This window comes from Triticum urartu, chromosome 7A (assembly GCF_056163025.1).
Source record: "Triticum urartu cultivar PI428250 chromosome 7A, HENAU_Tu73, whole genome shotgun sequence".
Lineage (NCBI taxonomy): Eukaryota > Viridiplantae > Streptophyta > Magnoliopsida > Poales > Poaceae > Triticum > Triticum urartu.
The window spans coordinates 532,559,148-532,577,974 of NC_141879.1; positions in this window are offsets into that span (position 1 = coordinate 532,559,148).

Genomic DNA, 18,827 nt, shown 5'->3' on the forward strand with positions numbered 1-18,827 from the left:
TATACTACTAATATATAGTGGAGTGGTTTTCTTATTCTCTCCATAACAATCATTTTAAATTGTGTAAGTACGAAATGGAACTCTTAATTTAACGTACCAGTGAAGAAAACTACTTTCCGATGAACTAACGATCCACGTGTCCTGGTCGCACTTCCTGTCTGGGGCGTGCGGTACACTACCCTCTCTTAAGTGAACAACCACACATGCGCCAAATTATCAGAAATGTGTGAGAGTGTGTACAAATAAAGAATTTTAATTTCAATTATCAGAAAGGTTTGATAGTATGTATACTTTGCCCTCTCTCAATAATTATGGTTTGTTGTGTTTCGCCTAAACTTGGTCAAACTTTACAAAGTTTGACTTCAGTCAAATCTAATATGCGGAGTAAATAAAAATGGAGGTCTACTACGTCCATCCGGGTTTTTAGTCCACACCATTTTTTAATCAAAGTTAATAGCTGGACAAATAAAATTACAGGGGAGCTGAAGACAAAGTTGTGAGAAGGCTTAGAAATCAATACAAAACTTATGCTCGTAGTACCAACGTCGATCTTTCTTCGAGGAAACATTTGGTTCATAGCCAATTGTGTGATAAAATTGCACCAACGTGAAAGACGACTGCATCTCCAACGCAACCAAGGTGAACTGATGAAGGATATCATCTTTGTGGGTAACAAGCAAAGAGCATTGATGGAAGACAACTTGTTTTTCATGGAAAATCGATCAACTTCACCAGCCGACGCAACCATGAGGCGCAACCATGAGCATCGATAGGTCATCATGGTGATGCATCATCCATTTGGCATCAAGTTTGGGTGAGGAACCTATGAAGTTCGACAAATCCTCACCGTGATCTGTTTCTTCTCATTAATCAAGCTCGAGGAAGGAATAACCACGTGGCAGAGGACAGTGAGGCGGAACAACAATGGCCATCCAATTTTGTGCAGTTCCACTAAAATTGAGGAAGACATGCCCGGGTATGGAGATACACATCGCTGTTTGCAAAAATATAAAAAAGGATATAGTGTTGTTACTTTGTTTTGGCAGTGGTACAAGATTAACAATGACATCTCAATTGTCAATAAGAATTAATGAAAAGTACACCAAGAAACAGAAGCATCATGATTATCTTGATGGGAACTAAACCAGGATACCCAAGAAAAAAAGCATTTCTTCATTTAACCAGTGATAGTATTAGATTAGCAGCAGCAATAGGAGCATATGGACAATGACCGCACAACCACCATGTACTTTTTTGTCGAAACAACATGTATACCTCCACTGAGGCATAAATCAGGACAACTTTTCAAGTGGCATTTCCTCTATAATAGTAGGTGATGTTGGACCAGCCACCAAACCCTAGCTACTATACATGGGGAGCTGGGGAGTAGTCGCATAGAAGAAAACCCGCATGCAGTAACCTGGGGAGCTAGACCAGTACAAGAAGTTATACCTCGGGTGGGTGAGATGTCGCTTACGCAGGCGGGCGGGATCTGCCCACACGACGGCAGCGAACAAGGGCGCGGAGGACCTTCGTCCGTCCCGGATCCAAGAGGACGGTGCGCATCGGCTTCCTCCATCACCGACGGCGAGAACGTCAACGCTGCACCTCCTCACCTCCCGCAGTGGACAGGATTCGGCCGGATTTGTGACCACCGGTGAGGAGAGAGATAGAGTGGACATTGTCATCTTGTTTTGATATGGAGAGGGTGAGAGAGTGAGACATGAGAAACCCTATCAAACAAGATTCCATATATACAATGGAGTAAAAAAATCTCTCCATAGCAGTGGTTTTAAATAGAATATGCATGTTCCCCGAAAAAAGAAATGAAAACTGGCGGACAATTTTTTAACGTACCAAGAAAGAAAAATTGATCAAAAACACGCCCCCGCTTTCAGGTCGCGAGAGTCATCGCGCACACACACATAGACATAGACATGCATCTGAGGATGGCTGGGTAAAACTGAATACGAATGGTTCCTTCTTGCCAGAGAACGGAACTGCTGGTACAGGCATGATACTAAGGGATCATGGGGGTGCTATAATTTTCTCTTCATGTAGAAGCTTGTGTTATTGCGCGAACACACTGGAAGCAGAATTGTTGGCCATCAAAGAGGGTTTGTAGCTCGCATTGCAGTGAAGTAATCTTTTTTTACCCACACGCCGTAGAACGTTGTTCTACGGTAAATTATATTAATATAATAAAGTACATAGGGAGTCTAATCTCCAAATATCAATATCGAGACCGACTGCCTTGAAGCTACAAATATGGTGATGATTAGGAATGAAGATCTTGATAGATCTCAGTTTGGTTTATTGGTGCGTGACATTAGATCTCTCATGGCACTTCGAAATACTTGTATTGCTCATGTTCAACAAAACAACAACATTGTCAGTCATACTTTAGCTCATTATGGTAGGACTAGTGGTCGTATCACTGTTTGGCTAGGTTCAGGCCCTGATGGCATTATTGAACTTTGTAACTCCGAGTGTAGCCTGGCTACGTGAGTAATACAAGTTTGTTCCCGCCAAAAAAACAAAAAGACATAGACATGCATATCCGTGTTTACATAAAATTCCATCTCCATCTCCAATCATATTTGTCCAACTGGCACATTATTTACGTTGTTAATTATATACGCAGCAATATTAACGTACAACATCTCTTGTTTGCGGGCGTCCAGACCGCTGCCACGCCCGCTCCTGACCAACCCGAACCCTCTTCATCACCCGCGCGTGCTTACCGCCCGAGACGGTCAGTGCCGCATTCATGCCCGGCCAGAGCGAACGCGACCTCTCACTAGCGCCGGCATTGAAGTGGCACGCCGGCCGAGAGAGCATCGCTCGTGACGCTTCCCGGTGCACGCGACTGCTCCGCATTCAAAGGTCGCAATAGCCAGCCACAAGATGCATGTAAAAAGTTCTTGGGAGTCTGTGCTACAGCTAGCTGTCCTCCCCCATCTCGTCAATCTCTTCCAGTAGTGCTAGTACTCCATGGCACGATCCATTGACAAGCAGGCGGGGAAGTTATCGTCACTTGGTTTGCGGTGAGTGGCATGCCGAGCGACCGTGTGAGGTCGAGCCGTGGAGGAGGGTGAGACATGAACGCGATAGACGTGATTTAAACGTTGGTTTTGCTCGATGGCGTGATCCAACGAAACGAAACATTGGTTTCTCTCCATTTCCATTTTTTCTCTGGAAAAACAGAAACTTTCCACTCCATTTTCATTCCTACTCCAAGGTTGCCCCATTACAACATTCCGTTAAATACAAAGGAAAACTAACACGCATGTCGATGCATCTCAATGATTCACAGATCATAGCCAATATTTACTACACAACTAAAGACAAAAGTTGTGAGAGCGTGTACAAAAGAAAACCTACTGATGGGGTCACTACGACTTAAACCCTAAACCCTAAACATGATTTAATTTCCTGGCTAGGTAGAACAAGATGGCTGGCACCCTCGGATCATATGATGCTTTTGTGCAGTTCCACTAAAATCGAGTTGAGCATCCCTGATGGCAAAGATATTGAAGAAGTGTGATTAGATTAATAGTACTAGCACTAGTTCATGAGACATAAACTCATCACAAATAGAAGCCGGTAGAAGTAGAGAAAGATCGACATGGAGATGGAGCTACGTGGGAAGCTGCGGTAGTGGAGCAAGCCGGCTCCAAAAGGAAGATGTACTACCTAGGACGTCGAGCTATAGCTAGAAGGGCGGCTAGGACGCGGCATCAGCCCATACCGCGGGGACCCCCGATTGGGACGCACCGACTGTGGGTTTTCTCCCTCGCCGATGTCGACCGCGTCTACGCAGAACATTGTTCCCTTCCCCCAGTGGCAGGATCAGGCCAGATATGTGACCACTGGTGTGGCCACCGTCGTTCTATGCTTGTGAAGAGAGCAACCCAAGCAAGCAAGCTTGTAGCTTAGGCTCCTGCTAGTGTATATAACTATATATAGTGGTTTTCTTTTTCTCTCCATATCAACCATTTTATATTGCGTACGTGTCATTGAAGAGTGAAATGACGGTTGCTTCTTCCAACTAACTTACTGTGTGATTTGACTGCTCCTTAGTGGCCCCTACACGTACTCCCCCTACGTGTATGACCGTTCCTGAGTCTCACTTGTACTTATCTCTATTTTCTTGCATGACACGTGAGTAGACAAGATGCGCATAGAGGAATTTTGTTACTGCACGTTGTTACGTAGTACTGTACTACTAGTACCTACTCCCTCCTTCCGGTTCACTACTGGTACTCCCTCCGTCCTGGCTTATTGGTCCCATTTGTACTCAATTCATGGGCTCGTTTTCCTCAAGAAATTGTCTTTACCAATGTATTAATATCAGGAATGCATGCGTGAACAACGAATGATTAAACCTTGCATGCAACATTTTGACAAAGCATTGACTTATAAACATGTGAATGTAAGGGACTACAACCTCGTGCATGCATGCAACAGTCACACGTACACATGGACGCAAAAACGCGCGCGACGCCCTCATGCATGCATGTCCGAGCACACGACGGAACACACACGGTGACGCTCAAGTGCTCAACCTACACGTGCATGCACACACATACTACGCTAGGGTGAGCTAGTGACCGTATAAACACCGAAAAATGTATATATTGAGCGCAATGAGCGTATTATGAAGTCCACTAGCCGTATTTTTACAAATGTACAGTGACAGACAGTGTATTTATCTCGTTTGAAATTAAGCCATATTAATCGGAAAGGAGGCAGTATGGACTAGCATTACTTTGATGTGTCCCGTCAACTTGCCAAACGAGGAGAAGCTTGCAGGATGGGAGAAGCTTGCACACGGTGGCTCGCAGGACAAGGAGAAACTTTTGACTAATGTAGGCTCTCCCTTACTCAGGCGGTGGACGTGCAACAGTTAATTCGGTGTCAGATTGCCAGAAGTATACACTATACTAGTACTAGTATTATTGTTCGACTTCCCGAAGAGGCGAACAGCCAAGCGCAAAGTTTACTAGTACTAGTACTACTACTATAGAGGTATGTACTATACTATACTAGGAACCGGAGGGAGGAGCGTCTGCGCTCTTATTATATTTTAAAAATGTGACAAAGCAATCTTCAACACATTTGGTTCTCTTCAAGGGTTATCACATGTGATAATGGAAGTTGATTGCATGGAACACTCGCCACAATTCTCGCTTAATTCTGGCTCAGATCCTTTTACAAATAGGAGGGCTCGGTAATATTTCCTCTTTTTTTTGTTATTCAGCATGTAAACAGGTCAGCAAACCTTGCGGCGCATCTTTGTGCGAACCATGCTTGCTGCACTTTGAATGTGGCCGAGAGCTGGCTTGATGAAACACCTCGCTTCCTTCTTCTTTTTTTGCGGGGTACCTCGCTTCCTAGTGACCAGTCTCTTGGTTGATCGTCCTAAGAATTCTTATATATGAATAAAGCTCTCTCATTTACCCGCAAAAAATATTAAGCCATATTAACCGGAAAGGAGGGAGTATGGACTAGCACTACTTTTTGGTGTGTCCCATCAACTCGCAGAACGAGGAGAAGCTTGCAGGACAAGGTGAAGCTCGCTTACGCCTTTTGACTAATGCAACCTACCCTCGCCCAGGCGGTGGACATGCAGCAGTTCATTCGGTGTCAGATTGCCACAGGCATACACTGTAGTACCCAACATGCGGAGTACCATCATTGTTTGACTTCACGAAGAAGCGAAGAGCCAAGCGCAAGGTTTATAGTTGTACGAGTAGTACTACTACTAGAACCGCATGGTGGAGCGTCTGTACTCTTATTTTATTTTAATATCTGATAAAGTACACATTTATTCGGGAGAAGGGCGGAAAGCGGCAGCCCAATGGTAGTGTTAAAAACGTCGAACATGTAATGATGATATCGATCAACCATGCTCAAATATATCTTGGCCTCCGTGCGAGCCCGTCTGTGTGTTCTCGCTCCTCGTCTCTCTCAAGGAATGGCAGGTTGGCCATTTTTCCATCAATTGAGATTGGTTTGCTCACACTCTGGTCCCACATGTCAGTGATATGCCAAGAGGAAGTGCATTGACCGACTGGCCATACGCGTACTTGGTTTTGCACCTTCAGGCCATGCTTGGAATGTTTGTATTTCAATACGGAGGTGTATAACTTACACCTGTAAGTTACTGGTTGTTGTGCAAATTCCATCCGGAATAGAAACGACGGGCGCAGGTGTGTATTTTTTACAAGTGTTTTCAAAAGAGACACAGTGATCCAAACAGGGCCTCATACTACTCCTCCCTCCGTCATAGTTTACAGGGCGCGCTTCATTCTGATGCATTTCTCTCCATGCATTTCCACCACCAGAGAGACTTTAGAGCGTATTGATGGTTGCTTCTTCCGAGCAACTTACACTGGGAAAGGTGGGGCTTATGATTTTACTGCTCATTATGGCTCACTATTAGTGCGGCGCAACAACCGGCCTGAGTCTCCCAAGCGGTTGTGCACTACTCCATCCGTTCTTAAATATACTATGGAGTATTTGTCTTTCTTGAGATTTCAATGAGTGACTACATACAAAGCAAACTGAGTGAATCTACACTCTAAAATATGTCCATTTGAAATTTGTAAAAAGATAAATATTTAGGAATGAAGGAAGTATAATTTTGTGCATGGCACATGGACTTGGATGCTGAAGAGGCTTCTGGCAATGCTATCAAGATTCTAGCATTTGTTTACATAATTGACGTACTATGCAAATAATTTTCCAGCGACATGAAATTGTACAATGCTCTAAGCTTTCGGCTTTTGTTTCGTGTGTCTTGCCATCGATGCTCTTTCGGAAACAATAAAAAACTAACTTCCTTGCTAATGCATCTCAATGATTAGCAGATCAGAGCTAATAGTACATCACAACTGAAGACAAAGTTGTGAGAAGGTGTTAAATTAAAATTGATCCATGTTTTCATTGGCAGCAACGTCCCCCCAGCTCTGTCTAAATCAACAAGGCATGTTGGGAAAAAAAGTAGCTGTCTGGAGCATGCAACATTCTGATCATTTTGTGTAGTTACACTAAAATAGAGCTGAGCGTCCCTGTTCCAAAGATATTAAGTGTGATTATGATAATAGAGGACTGCTGATGAAAGTTGGTCACCTTTGCAGTCTCTCTTAAGACTAACTAGTTGGAGAAGATTAAGCAAATAGTTGGAGAAGATTAGGCTCGGAGTTGGATGAGGAGGATAGAGCAAAACCAATCTCCCTTTGTGCAGTCGCACTGAAATGTAGAAGTTGCCCGTGTGACATTTTAGTACAACTGCACAAAACACTCTTAAGAAAAAATTGATTTGTGCAGTTCACCAAAAGGTCGCAATAGCAACGAGGTGAAATGGATAGCCCTGTTTGCAAAAAAGAGGTAGAAAGGAAACAATTACTAGCCAATAACAGTTGATGACACATGTGACGACAAAAAAGAAGCATATTCCATGTCCTAAGGGAAGATAACAACCCGGTTGTGTTTGTCTAAAACGGTGTGAAGACGAGATTGCAATATGGAAAGTATGTCGGACGAGCTATGTTTTGGGCAAAGAACTATGTTAGATCCACATGCAAGATTTTCCACATGCAGCGACGTGGGAAGACGGGCAGTGGAGCAAGGCCAGAGGGGATACCTGGGGGTCGTCGGGATGTAACTAGGTGAGCGGCAGCGGGCGGGATCTGCCCATACTGCGGCAGTGAGCAGGTGGCGTAGGCCCTACCGCGCTGGAGCTTGGTCAGAGAGAACGGCGGGTACCGCAGATCGGGACGTGCTGCCTCGGCACCGTCGAACAGAGAAACGATGCACATCCCCCCTTTCCGCCGGCGGACGGGATGCGGCCGGATCAGTGACCAAGAGTGAGAAAGAGAGAGGCCACCGCCACCTTGTGTGAGATACTCTAAAGAGAGACAAACCCAGGCAGGCAGGCTCCATTGTATACAGTGGAGCGGACTACCTTTTTATCCATAAAAATCATTTTATATTCTGTGTATGTGCCATTGAGCGATATAACTTTATTTAAAAATAATGCGCCAACACATCAAGTCGAACTCTGTTTCGTGCACGCGTGGTACACGACCTCCGTAGGTAAACAACCGCTACACGCGTTCAAATTAGCATGTGGGCTGCCATTTCATACAGAAATGAGCTCCACCGTGTACCCGCGCGGGTGTGGCTGGGCACGAAGCATGAGTACGTGCACCTATTCTCTTCGTCTACGTACACCACCTACGTGGGGTTGTGTGAGAGAGATACAAACATAGAGAGATATAGTGTGTGGGTTCGCGAGTGTTTTTTTGGGGGGTGTCAATCAAAAAATGTAACATATGCAATGTGTGTGAACATAGAGTCCTGGATATATCATATATATAGAGGGGGCGATCACCAGAAGAGAGTGGAGGTATCATCGGCTTGAGGTATCCATAGAATCGAAGAGAGGGATGATGTGTGTGTGCGCATGCGGTCGATAAAGAGTGCCATCGAATTTTTGTGTTCCCATGTCAAAGATATAGGGTGGCTGGCCTACTGGAATGTGAGAGGGGACAGGTGCAGTTTGTCTCTGTGGCATGGATACCTACCTACAACGCTCTACTATCGGTGTGTGGTGGGGGGAGGCCTTATTAACTATAGAGGTACAATGGCTGGTATATGTGTGGAGGAGGAGAGAGGCCTACCTTATGTATTAAGGGAAATTGATCGGCATCCATGCATATGTGTAGGAGAGGAATAAGGTTGGGAGAGAGACAGAGCTAGAGTGTTGGAGGGGGTGGTAGTGGAGTTGCTTCTAACAAATGGTGGGAGAGGCTTGCTAGACAAATAGAGGGCACGCCTGCAATATCAATAAGAGAGGGGATGGCTGCCTGTCTGTGCGCACGCGTGTGAGAGATGGGTCAGGAGGCATGCACGAATGATGAGGGGGGACGATATGGCTGTGGTAAGCAGACATAACTACATAGGAAGATCAATCGTCCTCTGTCAAAGAAAGGAGAGACATAACTTGTGAGGTACGTCGATCGATGGGTGGGGGGAAATAGTTAAAGTCGACCTAGGTATATGTAGGGAGATCGATCAGTATACATGCATGTATGTGTTAGAAGCAAATAAGGCCAGGGAAGAAGGCTAGAGAGAGAGGGATGCATCTAAGAGGTGGTGCGAGAGGCATACTATATCGAGGGGGAAGGAGTGTGTGAGTACAATATCGATGAAAAGAGTGGTCGGAGTTAGGCATGGACGGTGAGAAGAGAAGAGGGGAAGCTTGTGTTTGTGGTAGGCACACCTGGCTAGAGAGGCATATCGATCGATGTGTGCCGTAAAGAAGGAGCTGGGGGCCTACACACACCATGGGTGAACGACCTAAAGTGAAAAGACGAATTTGCGCGATGGAGCTAGAGAATGCCGAGGGAGGGTGAGAGGGATGCGGCCATGTGCATGCACGAGAGAAAGTTAGCGCTAGCTACAAAGATAAGAGGATTGTGTGGGTGTAAAAGACGAATAGAGATCATAATTCATTATAAAAAGCGAATTCGGATATTTGAAGAATTTATCATAGTGTTTTAAACCGACTATCGGTGTCAAAACCGGCGGATCTCGGGTAGGGGGTCCCGAACTGTGCGTCTAGGCCGGATGGTAACAAGAGGCAAGGAACACGATATTTTACCCAGGTTCGGGCCCTCTTGATGGAGGTAAAACCCTACGTCCTGCTTGATTAATATTGATGATATGTGTAGTACAAGAGTAGATCTACCACGAGATCAAGGAGGCTAAACCCTAGAAGCTAGCCTACGGTATGATTGTTGTATATGGAGTTGATTGCCTACGGACTACAACCCTTCGGTTTATATAGACACCGGATAGGGTTAGGGTTACATAGAGTCGGTTACAATGGTAGGAGATCTTGAATATCCGCATCGCCAAGCTTGCCTTCTACGCCAAGGAAAGTCCCATCCGGACACGGGACGAAGTCTTCAATCTTGTATCTTCATAGTCCTGGAGTCCGGCTGAAGGTATAGTCCGGCTACCCGAACACCCCCTAATCCAGGACTCCCTCAGTAGCCCCTGAAGCAGGCTTCAATGACGACGAGTCCGGCGCGCAAATTGTCTTCGGCATTGCAAGGCGGGTTCCTCCTCCAAGTCCTTCATAGAAGATTGTAAACACCAAGAGTAGTGTCCGGCTCTGCAAAATAAGCTTCCACATATCGCCATAGAGAGAATGATATTAACACAAATCAAAACTGCTGACATATTCCGCAGTGTGTCATCACACTACGGCCAAGTCCTTTACTCGAATCGTTTTTACTCTTCCACCTCAGCATGTTTTGCGAGGCGATTTCCTTGGCACGTCTTGTCAAAGCAGAGACCGTGTACCCCCCCTTTACGGGATTCTCATCAATACGGACGTGGGTAACCCAACCGCGCCATTTATCACGGCGCTTGGGAGGCAAGCGAGTTTTACTAGGCTGGTGGGGATGCACAACCGCATCCGCCCGTATAAGGGGATAAGGATCCACCCTTTTACCTACGCCTTCTTCCTCCTTTGCCTATCCATCTCCTGCGCACTCGAGCTCCAGCGCCCAAGCCCGCACTTCCCACCTCAACCTTCTCCAGCAATGTCCGGAGCGGGAGGCAAGTGGATGGCCTCCTCCGCTACGGAGGGCCAAGTCAAGAAGCTAAGGAAGGCCGGATACCTGTCTAAGGACATCGCGCACCGGCTTCCAGAAAAGGGGCAGCTTCTCCCCACCCCAAGGCCCCATGAGAGGGTAGTATTTCTTCCCCACTTCCTCCGCGGACTGGGTTTTCCACTCCACCCATTTGTCCGGGGGCTCATGTTCTACTACGGCCTGGATTTCCACGACCTGGCCCCGAACTTCATCCTCAACATCTCGGCGTTTATCATCGTGTGCGAGGCTTTCCTCCGCGTCCGCCCTCATTTCGGCCTCTGGCTCAACACCTTCAACGTCAAGCCCAAGGTGGTGCACTGCAGCCAGGCGGAGTGCGGAGGCGCCATGGCGGGCAAGATGGCCAACGTCCTATGGTTCGAGGGCTCTTTTGTGGAGACCCTAAAGGGGTGGCAATCCGAGTGGTTTTACATCACCGAGCCACGCGATCCGAAATGGACCGCAGCCCCCGAGTTCCGTTCCGGACCCCCCACGCGGCTTATGTCTTGGAAAGAGACGGGCCTGTCGTGGGGTGATGAAAAAGAGGTGACCAGATTGCAAACATGAATCCAGTCCCTGGTGAACAAGCCAATCCGGCTTGTTAATGTAATCCAGGTTATGCTCGTCCGCCGGATCCTCCCGTGCCAACAACGAGATTTTAATCTATGGGAGTTCGACCCGGCGCAGCACCAAACCCTTAGCAGTCTCTTCAACACGACGTACGAAGATGCCTGGAAGGTGCTATTTAAGGGCGCCGAGGCTCTCGCATCCGCTTCCGAGGACCGCGGATACAGCTTGCAGCGTCACGCTAGTGAGGTAAGCTATCTTCACCTTTTACAGGATGTTAAGCTTTCTTCATAGTTTGACTCTATGCGGGATCTAAACTCCCTTACCTTTGACAGGCTTGGCGGGCGATATCCGGACCGATTAACTGTCTGGCTCCACTGCCCGAAGACCCAGCCCCAGCTCTACTAGTGAAGCTGCTGGTTCCGGCGCCTTATGTGGTGCCGGAGAAGAAGGCCAAGAAGAAGAAGACCACGGGGACTCGAAGGAGTGCCTGTAACGTGGTGGTGTCGGACTCGTCATCCGGCGAGTCTGAGACGCCCTCTTCCCATGAAAACGAGGAGGAGGAAGAAGAAAACTCTCCCCCCCAGCGGAGGGAGGAGAGAAGAGGAAGGCCGCCCCAACGGGGGAGGCCGAGGGGTCTAGGAAAAGGAAGACCCCTCCGCCGGACTACTCCCCCGACGCCGAAGAGGGCGAAGAGGAGTGGCCAAACAGGGCCAAGCGTCCGGCGAAATCGTAAGTTCGGATATCAGAGTAACTCATGATGTTCCTTTGTTGCACAACTTTCCCTAATGCCGAACGTAATTGTGCAGCCCGCCCCGGGCCGAATTTAACAAATCATCGGGCGGCTCCCTGGACTCATCGGACGTGAACTCAGTTCCGCCCACTGTCTCCCCCCGCATTGCAGACGATGCCGAAGTGGCGTTGCGACAAGCTCCGGGGTAGGAGGAGGTGGTCCTGGAGGAGCCGCAAGGCAACCTCCCGGACTCCAGGAGTGAAGGGGATAAGGCCCCCCAGGGCTCCAAGTCCGGCTTTATGCCGGACACCGCGCCGGAATCTTCCACAGTTCCGGACCGCGGTAGGCGAACTCCTTCCAAGAGGAGCAAGCCTTCTGAGCCGGCGGCCTCCGTCCAACCGGAGGTGCCGGACAATCTGCTGGAGGTGCTTGACGGTGCCTCCATCGACGAGGGGCACCGTACTATTATGAGTACGGTGATCCAGAAGGTTCAGTCCGCCAAGAGCGGACTGACTGAAGCTTGCGCTAGCCTTCTAACAGGCTTCAAGGTAAGTAAAAATATGTAAAAATATTACCGCATAGACAGTAGCCCCTGATGCTCTGTTTGGCGTTTGGAAAGAAAAGCCGAATAGAGGATCTATTAAATTTCACAGGAGTCTAACAAAAAGAGTCAATATGCGTATGCAGGCTTCGCTGCTATCCACCGCCGTACTGACTGCGGAGGTGGGCGTCCTGAAGCAGGACCTCGAGCGGACCGAGCAAGAGCTCGGCCTTGCCAAGCGGCAGCTCGAGGAGAAAGAAGGTAAGAAATACCTTACAAAAAAGGTGCCTATAAAAAGGCGTGATTGCAAAAAAATAACAGGATTGTACTGCTTATTGTAGGGGCCACGACTGAGGTGGCGACCCTTAAGCAGGCGCTGTCTGAGGCCGAAAAGAAAACGGCCGCGGAGCGCACTGAGCGAGACAGACTTGGGGCTCAGGTCGGCGAGGTGCAGCAAGAGCTTCAGGATCTCATGAAAAAACATGAGAGTTTGGAGCTTGAGTCAAAGGCGCAAGCATCCGAGCTCGCGACGGCCCTTGAGACTGCCAAGTCTGCCAAGGCCGAAGCCCAAAAGGCCCTCCAAGAGTTGGAGGAGATGAGGAAGATAGTAGCGGGTAAGGCATTCTTCATGCAAAGCAGAAATATAAAAGTAAACTACCTATTACTTACCCAAATCCGGAGCTCTCCAGGGGCATTCGCAGATCTTCCCCGCAGCGTATCCGATGCCGCTGCATTCTACCGAGCTGAAGAGGGCAGCTCGACGGAGAAGGTGTTCTGGTCTCAGTATTCTGAGGCCGGACACCCTGTGCCTTTGAGCGGCCAGCTGAAACAGCTGGTCGAGCTCCACAAGGCGGCCGAACAGGCCATGAAGGGCTTCATAGTTCGGCTGTGGCCTAGAGAGGCCCTGTCTGGGAGCTATTTCGGGCTGGTGCGGCGGCTGGTGGAGGCTTGTCCGAGGCTCGAGGTCATCAAGCGCTCCGTCTGCATCGAAGGTTCCCGTCGGGCCCTTGCCCGTGCAAAGGTGCACTGGGGTAAGCTAGACGGTGAGAAGCTTGTGAAGGACGGGCCGCCGCCGGGGAAGGAGCATCGCAAGCCTGAGAACTACTACAAGGATGTTCTTGCAGGTGCCCGCCTTGTGGTGGATGAATGTACCAAGGATGTGATTTTTGAATGAACTCGCTCGTGTTTATCCTATGCGCTGAAAACTTGTTCATATGCGCTAAGCAATGCTTATTGAATTTAAAATATTACTTTCTGTGCGGCCGTTTATCAAAAAATTGAGAGATGGCCAGTCGTCGGCTTCTGCCCCCATGCCACTAGTGCTGGGGTGTTTGGGATAAACCTGAGCGCTCTTTTTCCCATAGTTGGGTCCTTCGAGGGAGGCGCTCAGCACAACGAACCAGGCAATCAGACTATAATGCTTGAACACTCTCACTTAGCCATAGAACTCTATAATTTTAAATTTCGGCGAAGCCCCTAGTTCGGAAGACCGAGTTCAGGGCGCTATCCACGCCTTGGCCGGACAAAGCCAACTCCTCGCTCGAAGCGGCATAAATCTTTAGGGACTCGAAAAACCTCTCGAACAGCGACCGGTCTCTCGCCTCATCATGACAGTCAGTTTTAGCTTTCTCCACTGAGGTGCTTAACCCAGCTGAACCGGGGCACAATCGCAGTGGTTCTCCTAGTGCTACCTTAGCCAATAGAGCGGAACGTAAGGCACCAAAACGTAGGAGCCGGGCAAACCCAACTATTGACCCAAATCATGATTCGGAGCCGATGCATATAGTGTTATAAGTTCGGGGTGCCGCACTTGTGAAAGTGTACGAACTTCTCACACCATTATGAGGGGTACTGAAGCCCCTGGCGTGTTTACCGTACCATGGTGTACGGGTGCAATCATGTCATTTAATAAACATATATGTGAAAAGAGGATAATGCAAAAAATAGACAAAAAGCTAAGCATTGTTTATAGAGAGGCTATTTATCAAAGCCGAACGATACAAATAGTGCGGTAAGCAAAAGATATTGGACTATTCAGTATGTCCTGACCAGCGGCAGGCCGCGGAATTGTATTTAAAATAGGTATACCACTCGTAATAGAGACCACCTGGGAGTTCCATAATGCGGCATGGCTTGTCTGCCTCCCTGGATCTTGCATCGTTTGTGCGGCCGTCGAATTGCCGAACAGGTCGTCCGAAGTATGGAGTCCTGAAAGTAAGAAAAAATTAAAAAAAGAATCCGGCAGCCCCTAGTACGTTTTAAGCCGTATTTTGGGCGTGTCGTTATTGTGCCCCTTCCCCTGTGCCCATGGTATTTCAAGGGCGTAGTTATGTACGCGAGGTACTGGTTTCGCTATGTTGCGAAAGCTGGGGTTGGGGCCGCATTGCTACGCTTGCTCAGAGTGTGCCAGGCGGTCCTGCTGTGGGTTACTCCGGGCGCGCTTGGCAGTGTCTGGCTTTTTAATGGCCGGACTGGAGAATTGCCTGAGAAGGCTACTTTGTACCTCCACTGCGAGAGCCGCCGTATGCTCCTCCGTACGGAGGGAGCGTTCGGTGTTTCCGTTGACCGTAATTACTCCTCGAGGGCCTGGCATCTTGAGCTTGAGATATGCGTAGTGCGGCACCACATTGAACTTTGCGAATGTGGTTCGTCCGAGCAGGGCGTGATAGCCACTGCGAAACGGGACTATATCGAAGATTAACTCTTCGCTTCGGAAATTGTCCGGGGATCCGAAGACCACGTCAAGTGTTACTGAGCCTATACAGTTGGCTTCTACACCTGGTATAACGCCTTTAAAGGTCGTTCTTGTGGGCTTAATCCTTGAGGGATCTATGCCCATTTTCCGCACTGTATCCTGATAAGGCAGGTTCAGGCTACTGCCGCCGTCCATGAGGACTCTTGTGAGATGAAATCCGTCGATGATTGGGTCGAGAACCAATGTGGCGAAGCCGCCATGACGGATTCTAGTGGGATGGTCCCTTCGATCAAAAGTGATCGGGCAGGAGGACCATGGGTTGAACTTTGGGGCGACTGGCTCCATCGCGTATACGTCCCATAGCGCACGCTTCCGCTCCCGCTTGGGAATGTGGGTTGCATATATCATGTTCACCGTCCGCACTTGTGGGGGAAAGCCCTTCTGTCCATTGTTGTTCGGCGGCTTGGGCTCCTCGTCATCATTGTGCAGCCCCTTGTCTCTGTTTTCGGCCCTTAACTTGCCTGCCTGCTTGAACACCCAACAATCCCTGTTAGTGTGATTGGCTGGCCTTTCGGGGGTGCCATGTATCTGGCACAAGTGATCGAGTATTCGGTCCAAGCTGGACGGGCCCTGAGTATTCTTTTTGAATGGCTTTTTCCGCTGACCAGATTTGTAGCCTTTGAATCCGGCATTGACTGCCGTGTCTTCATTGATGTCACTGTTAACGCGGCGTTTTTGCTTATTCCGACGTGTCCTTCCACTTTTGTCCTTGGTATCCGAATTACCAGGGTTCTTTGATAAGTTGTTACTGCGAGCTAGCCAGCTGTCTTCTCCCGCGCAAAAGCGGGTCATGAGTGTCGTGAGGGCTGCCATGGATTTCGGCTTTTCCTGTCCCAGGTGCCGGGCAAGTCTCTCGTCGCGGATGTTATGCTTGAAGGCTGCTAGGGCCTCTGCGTCCGGACAGTCGACTATCTAGTTTTTCTTTGTTAGGAACCATGTCCAGAATTGTCTGGCCGATTCCTCTGGCTGCTGAATTATGTGGCTTAAGTCGTCGGCATCCGGTGGTCGCACGTAAGTGCCCTGGAAGTTGTCGAGGAATGTGGCTTCCAGGTCCTCCCAAGAACCGATTGAGTCTGCTGGCAAGCTGTTAAGCTAATGCCGGGCCGGTCCTTTAAGTTTGAGTGGGAGATATTTGATGGCGTGTAGATCATCGCCGCGTGCCATGTGGATGTGAAGGAGATAATCCTCGATCCATACCGCCGGATCTGTTGTGCCATCGTATGATTCGATGTTTACGGGTTTGAAACCCTCTGGGATTTTATGATCCATTACTTCATTCATGAAGCATAGCGGGTGTGCGGCGCCTCTGTACTGGGCTATATCATGACGCAGCTCGGAAGAGCTATGTCTGTTGTGTTCGGCCCGGCCGGATTTGTTGTATCCGGAGTGAAGATCATTGTCACATGCCGTAGGGCGCCTGCGTGATCTGTAGATCGATCTTGTTTGTCTTGCCTTATCCTCCAGTATGTCTCGCAGGTCGGGCGCATTTTCCCGTGCCTTAGTTGAGCGGCGTCGGGGCATGGCTTGGGTGGAGGGCCGAGAGGCCTCTCTGTCGCGGCCGCGAGGTGGCCGTTCTGCCATGTCATGCGCTGGTGATGTAGGTGCTTCCTCCTCTGATCGGGGTAGCGGCCTGCGCTTACTCTTGGAGGGGCGTTCGAGTTCATACTCTTCGGCCGCAAGGACTTCAGTCCATCTGTCAGCTAGCAAATCTTGGGCAGCTGTAAGCTGTTGCTGCTTTTTCTTGAGGCTGCTTGCCGTGGCTAAAAGCCTGTGTTTAAAACGCTCTTGTTCGGCGGGGTCTGATGGTATGACGAATTCGTCGTCATCGAGGCTTGCCTCGTCTTCGGAGGGAGACGTATAGTTATCATCCTCGACCTCTCGGTCTGCCGCTCTCTCATGAGGGCTGGCTTCTCCATCTTCCTGTGCCGAATCTTGATGAGGTGGGTCTTCTTCGGTGCTATCCAGGGTAGTATTATCTCCCATGCCGGAATCACCGTTTTTGTTTTGGCGGGATTTAGAGCGGCGCCGCTGACGCCGGCGCTTTGGCTGTTTCTTGGGGGCGTCATCCCCCACTGTTCCATCGCCATCTCCATCTTTTGGAGTATCCACCATGTATATGTCATATGACGAGGTGGCCTTCCAGCGCCCTACAGGTGCTGGTTCCTGTTCGTCTCCTACATCGTCGTCCATGCCGTCGATGTCTTCAGAGCTGAAGTCAAGCATGTCGGTTAGATCGTCGACAGTGGCTACAAAGTGGGTGGTGGGTGGGCTTTGAATTTCCTCATCGCTCGTATCCCACCCTCATTGACCGTAGTCCGGCCAGGGCTCTCCTGATAAAGAGAGAGACTTAAGAGAATTCAGGATGTCGCCAAAAGGCGAACGCTGAAAGATGTCTGCGGCGGTGAACTCTATTATCGGCGCCCAATCGGATTCGATTGGCAGGGGCGCGGGGGGTTCGGAGTCCGGGGAGGAGTCCGGATCCTCGGAGTCACGGGTCGTGCAGAGTGCGGGGCTAGCGTTCGGCTCGGTCGCTTTTGGGATCGCAGCCTCCGAGGTGACGCCCAACCGCTCATCCTTGATTGGCGCAATAGGCTCCGAGTTAGGGGTCGGAACCGATGCGTGTGCGGCCTCCAGGACACTGTCCGGGGGCAGAGCTAGATCATGCCTCTCGAGATAGTGCGGCGCACTTGGCCGTGGCTCGAGTCCGTCGAAGATCAAGTCTCCGCGGATGTCAGCCGTGTAGTTTAAGCTTCCAAACCTGACTTGATGGCCAGGAGCGTAGCTTTCGATCTGCTCCAGGTGGCCGAGCGAATTGGCCCGTAGAGCAAAGCCGCCGAAGACGAAGATCTGTCCGGGGAGCAAAGTCTCACCCTGGACCGCATCATTGTTGATGATCAAAGGAGCCATCGGGCCTAAAGGCGACGACACAGAGGAACTCTCAATGAAAGCACCAATGTCGGTGTCAAAACCGGCGGATCTCGGGTAGGGGGTCCCGAACTGTGCGTCTAGGCCGGATGGTAACAGGAGGCAGGGAACACGATGTTTTACCCAGGTTCGGGCCCTCTTGATGGAGGTAAAACCCTACGTCCTGCTTGATTAATATTGATGATATGGGTAGTACAAGAGTAGATCTACCACGAGATCAAGGAGGCTAAACCCTAGAAGCTAGCCTACGATATGATTGTTGTATATGGAGTTGATTGCCTACGGACTACAACCCTCCGGTTTATATAGACACCGGATAGGGTTAGGGTTACATAGAGTCGGTTACAATGGTAGGAGATCTTGAATATCCACATCGCCAAGCTTGCCTTCTACGCCAAGGAAAGTCCCATCCGGACACGGGATGATGTCTTCAATCTTGTATCTTCATAGTCCTGGAGTCCGGCTGAAGGTATAGTCCGGCTACCCGAACACCCCCTAATCCAGGACTCCCTCACCGACGCATGCGTGAATATATATAACGGTGATATACATGGTGTGGTTATGAACATGTTATACTACATATAATATTTTTTATCTCTACTCTTATAAAAAACAGAGTTGTCGATGATGGTGTGC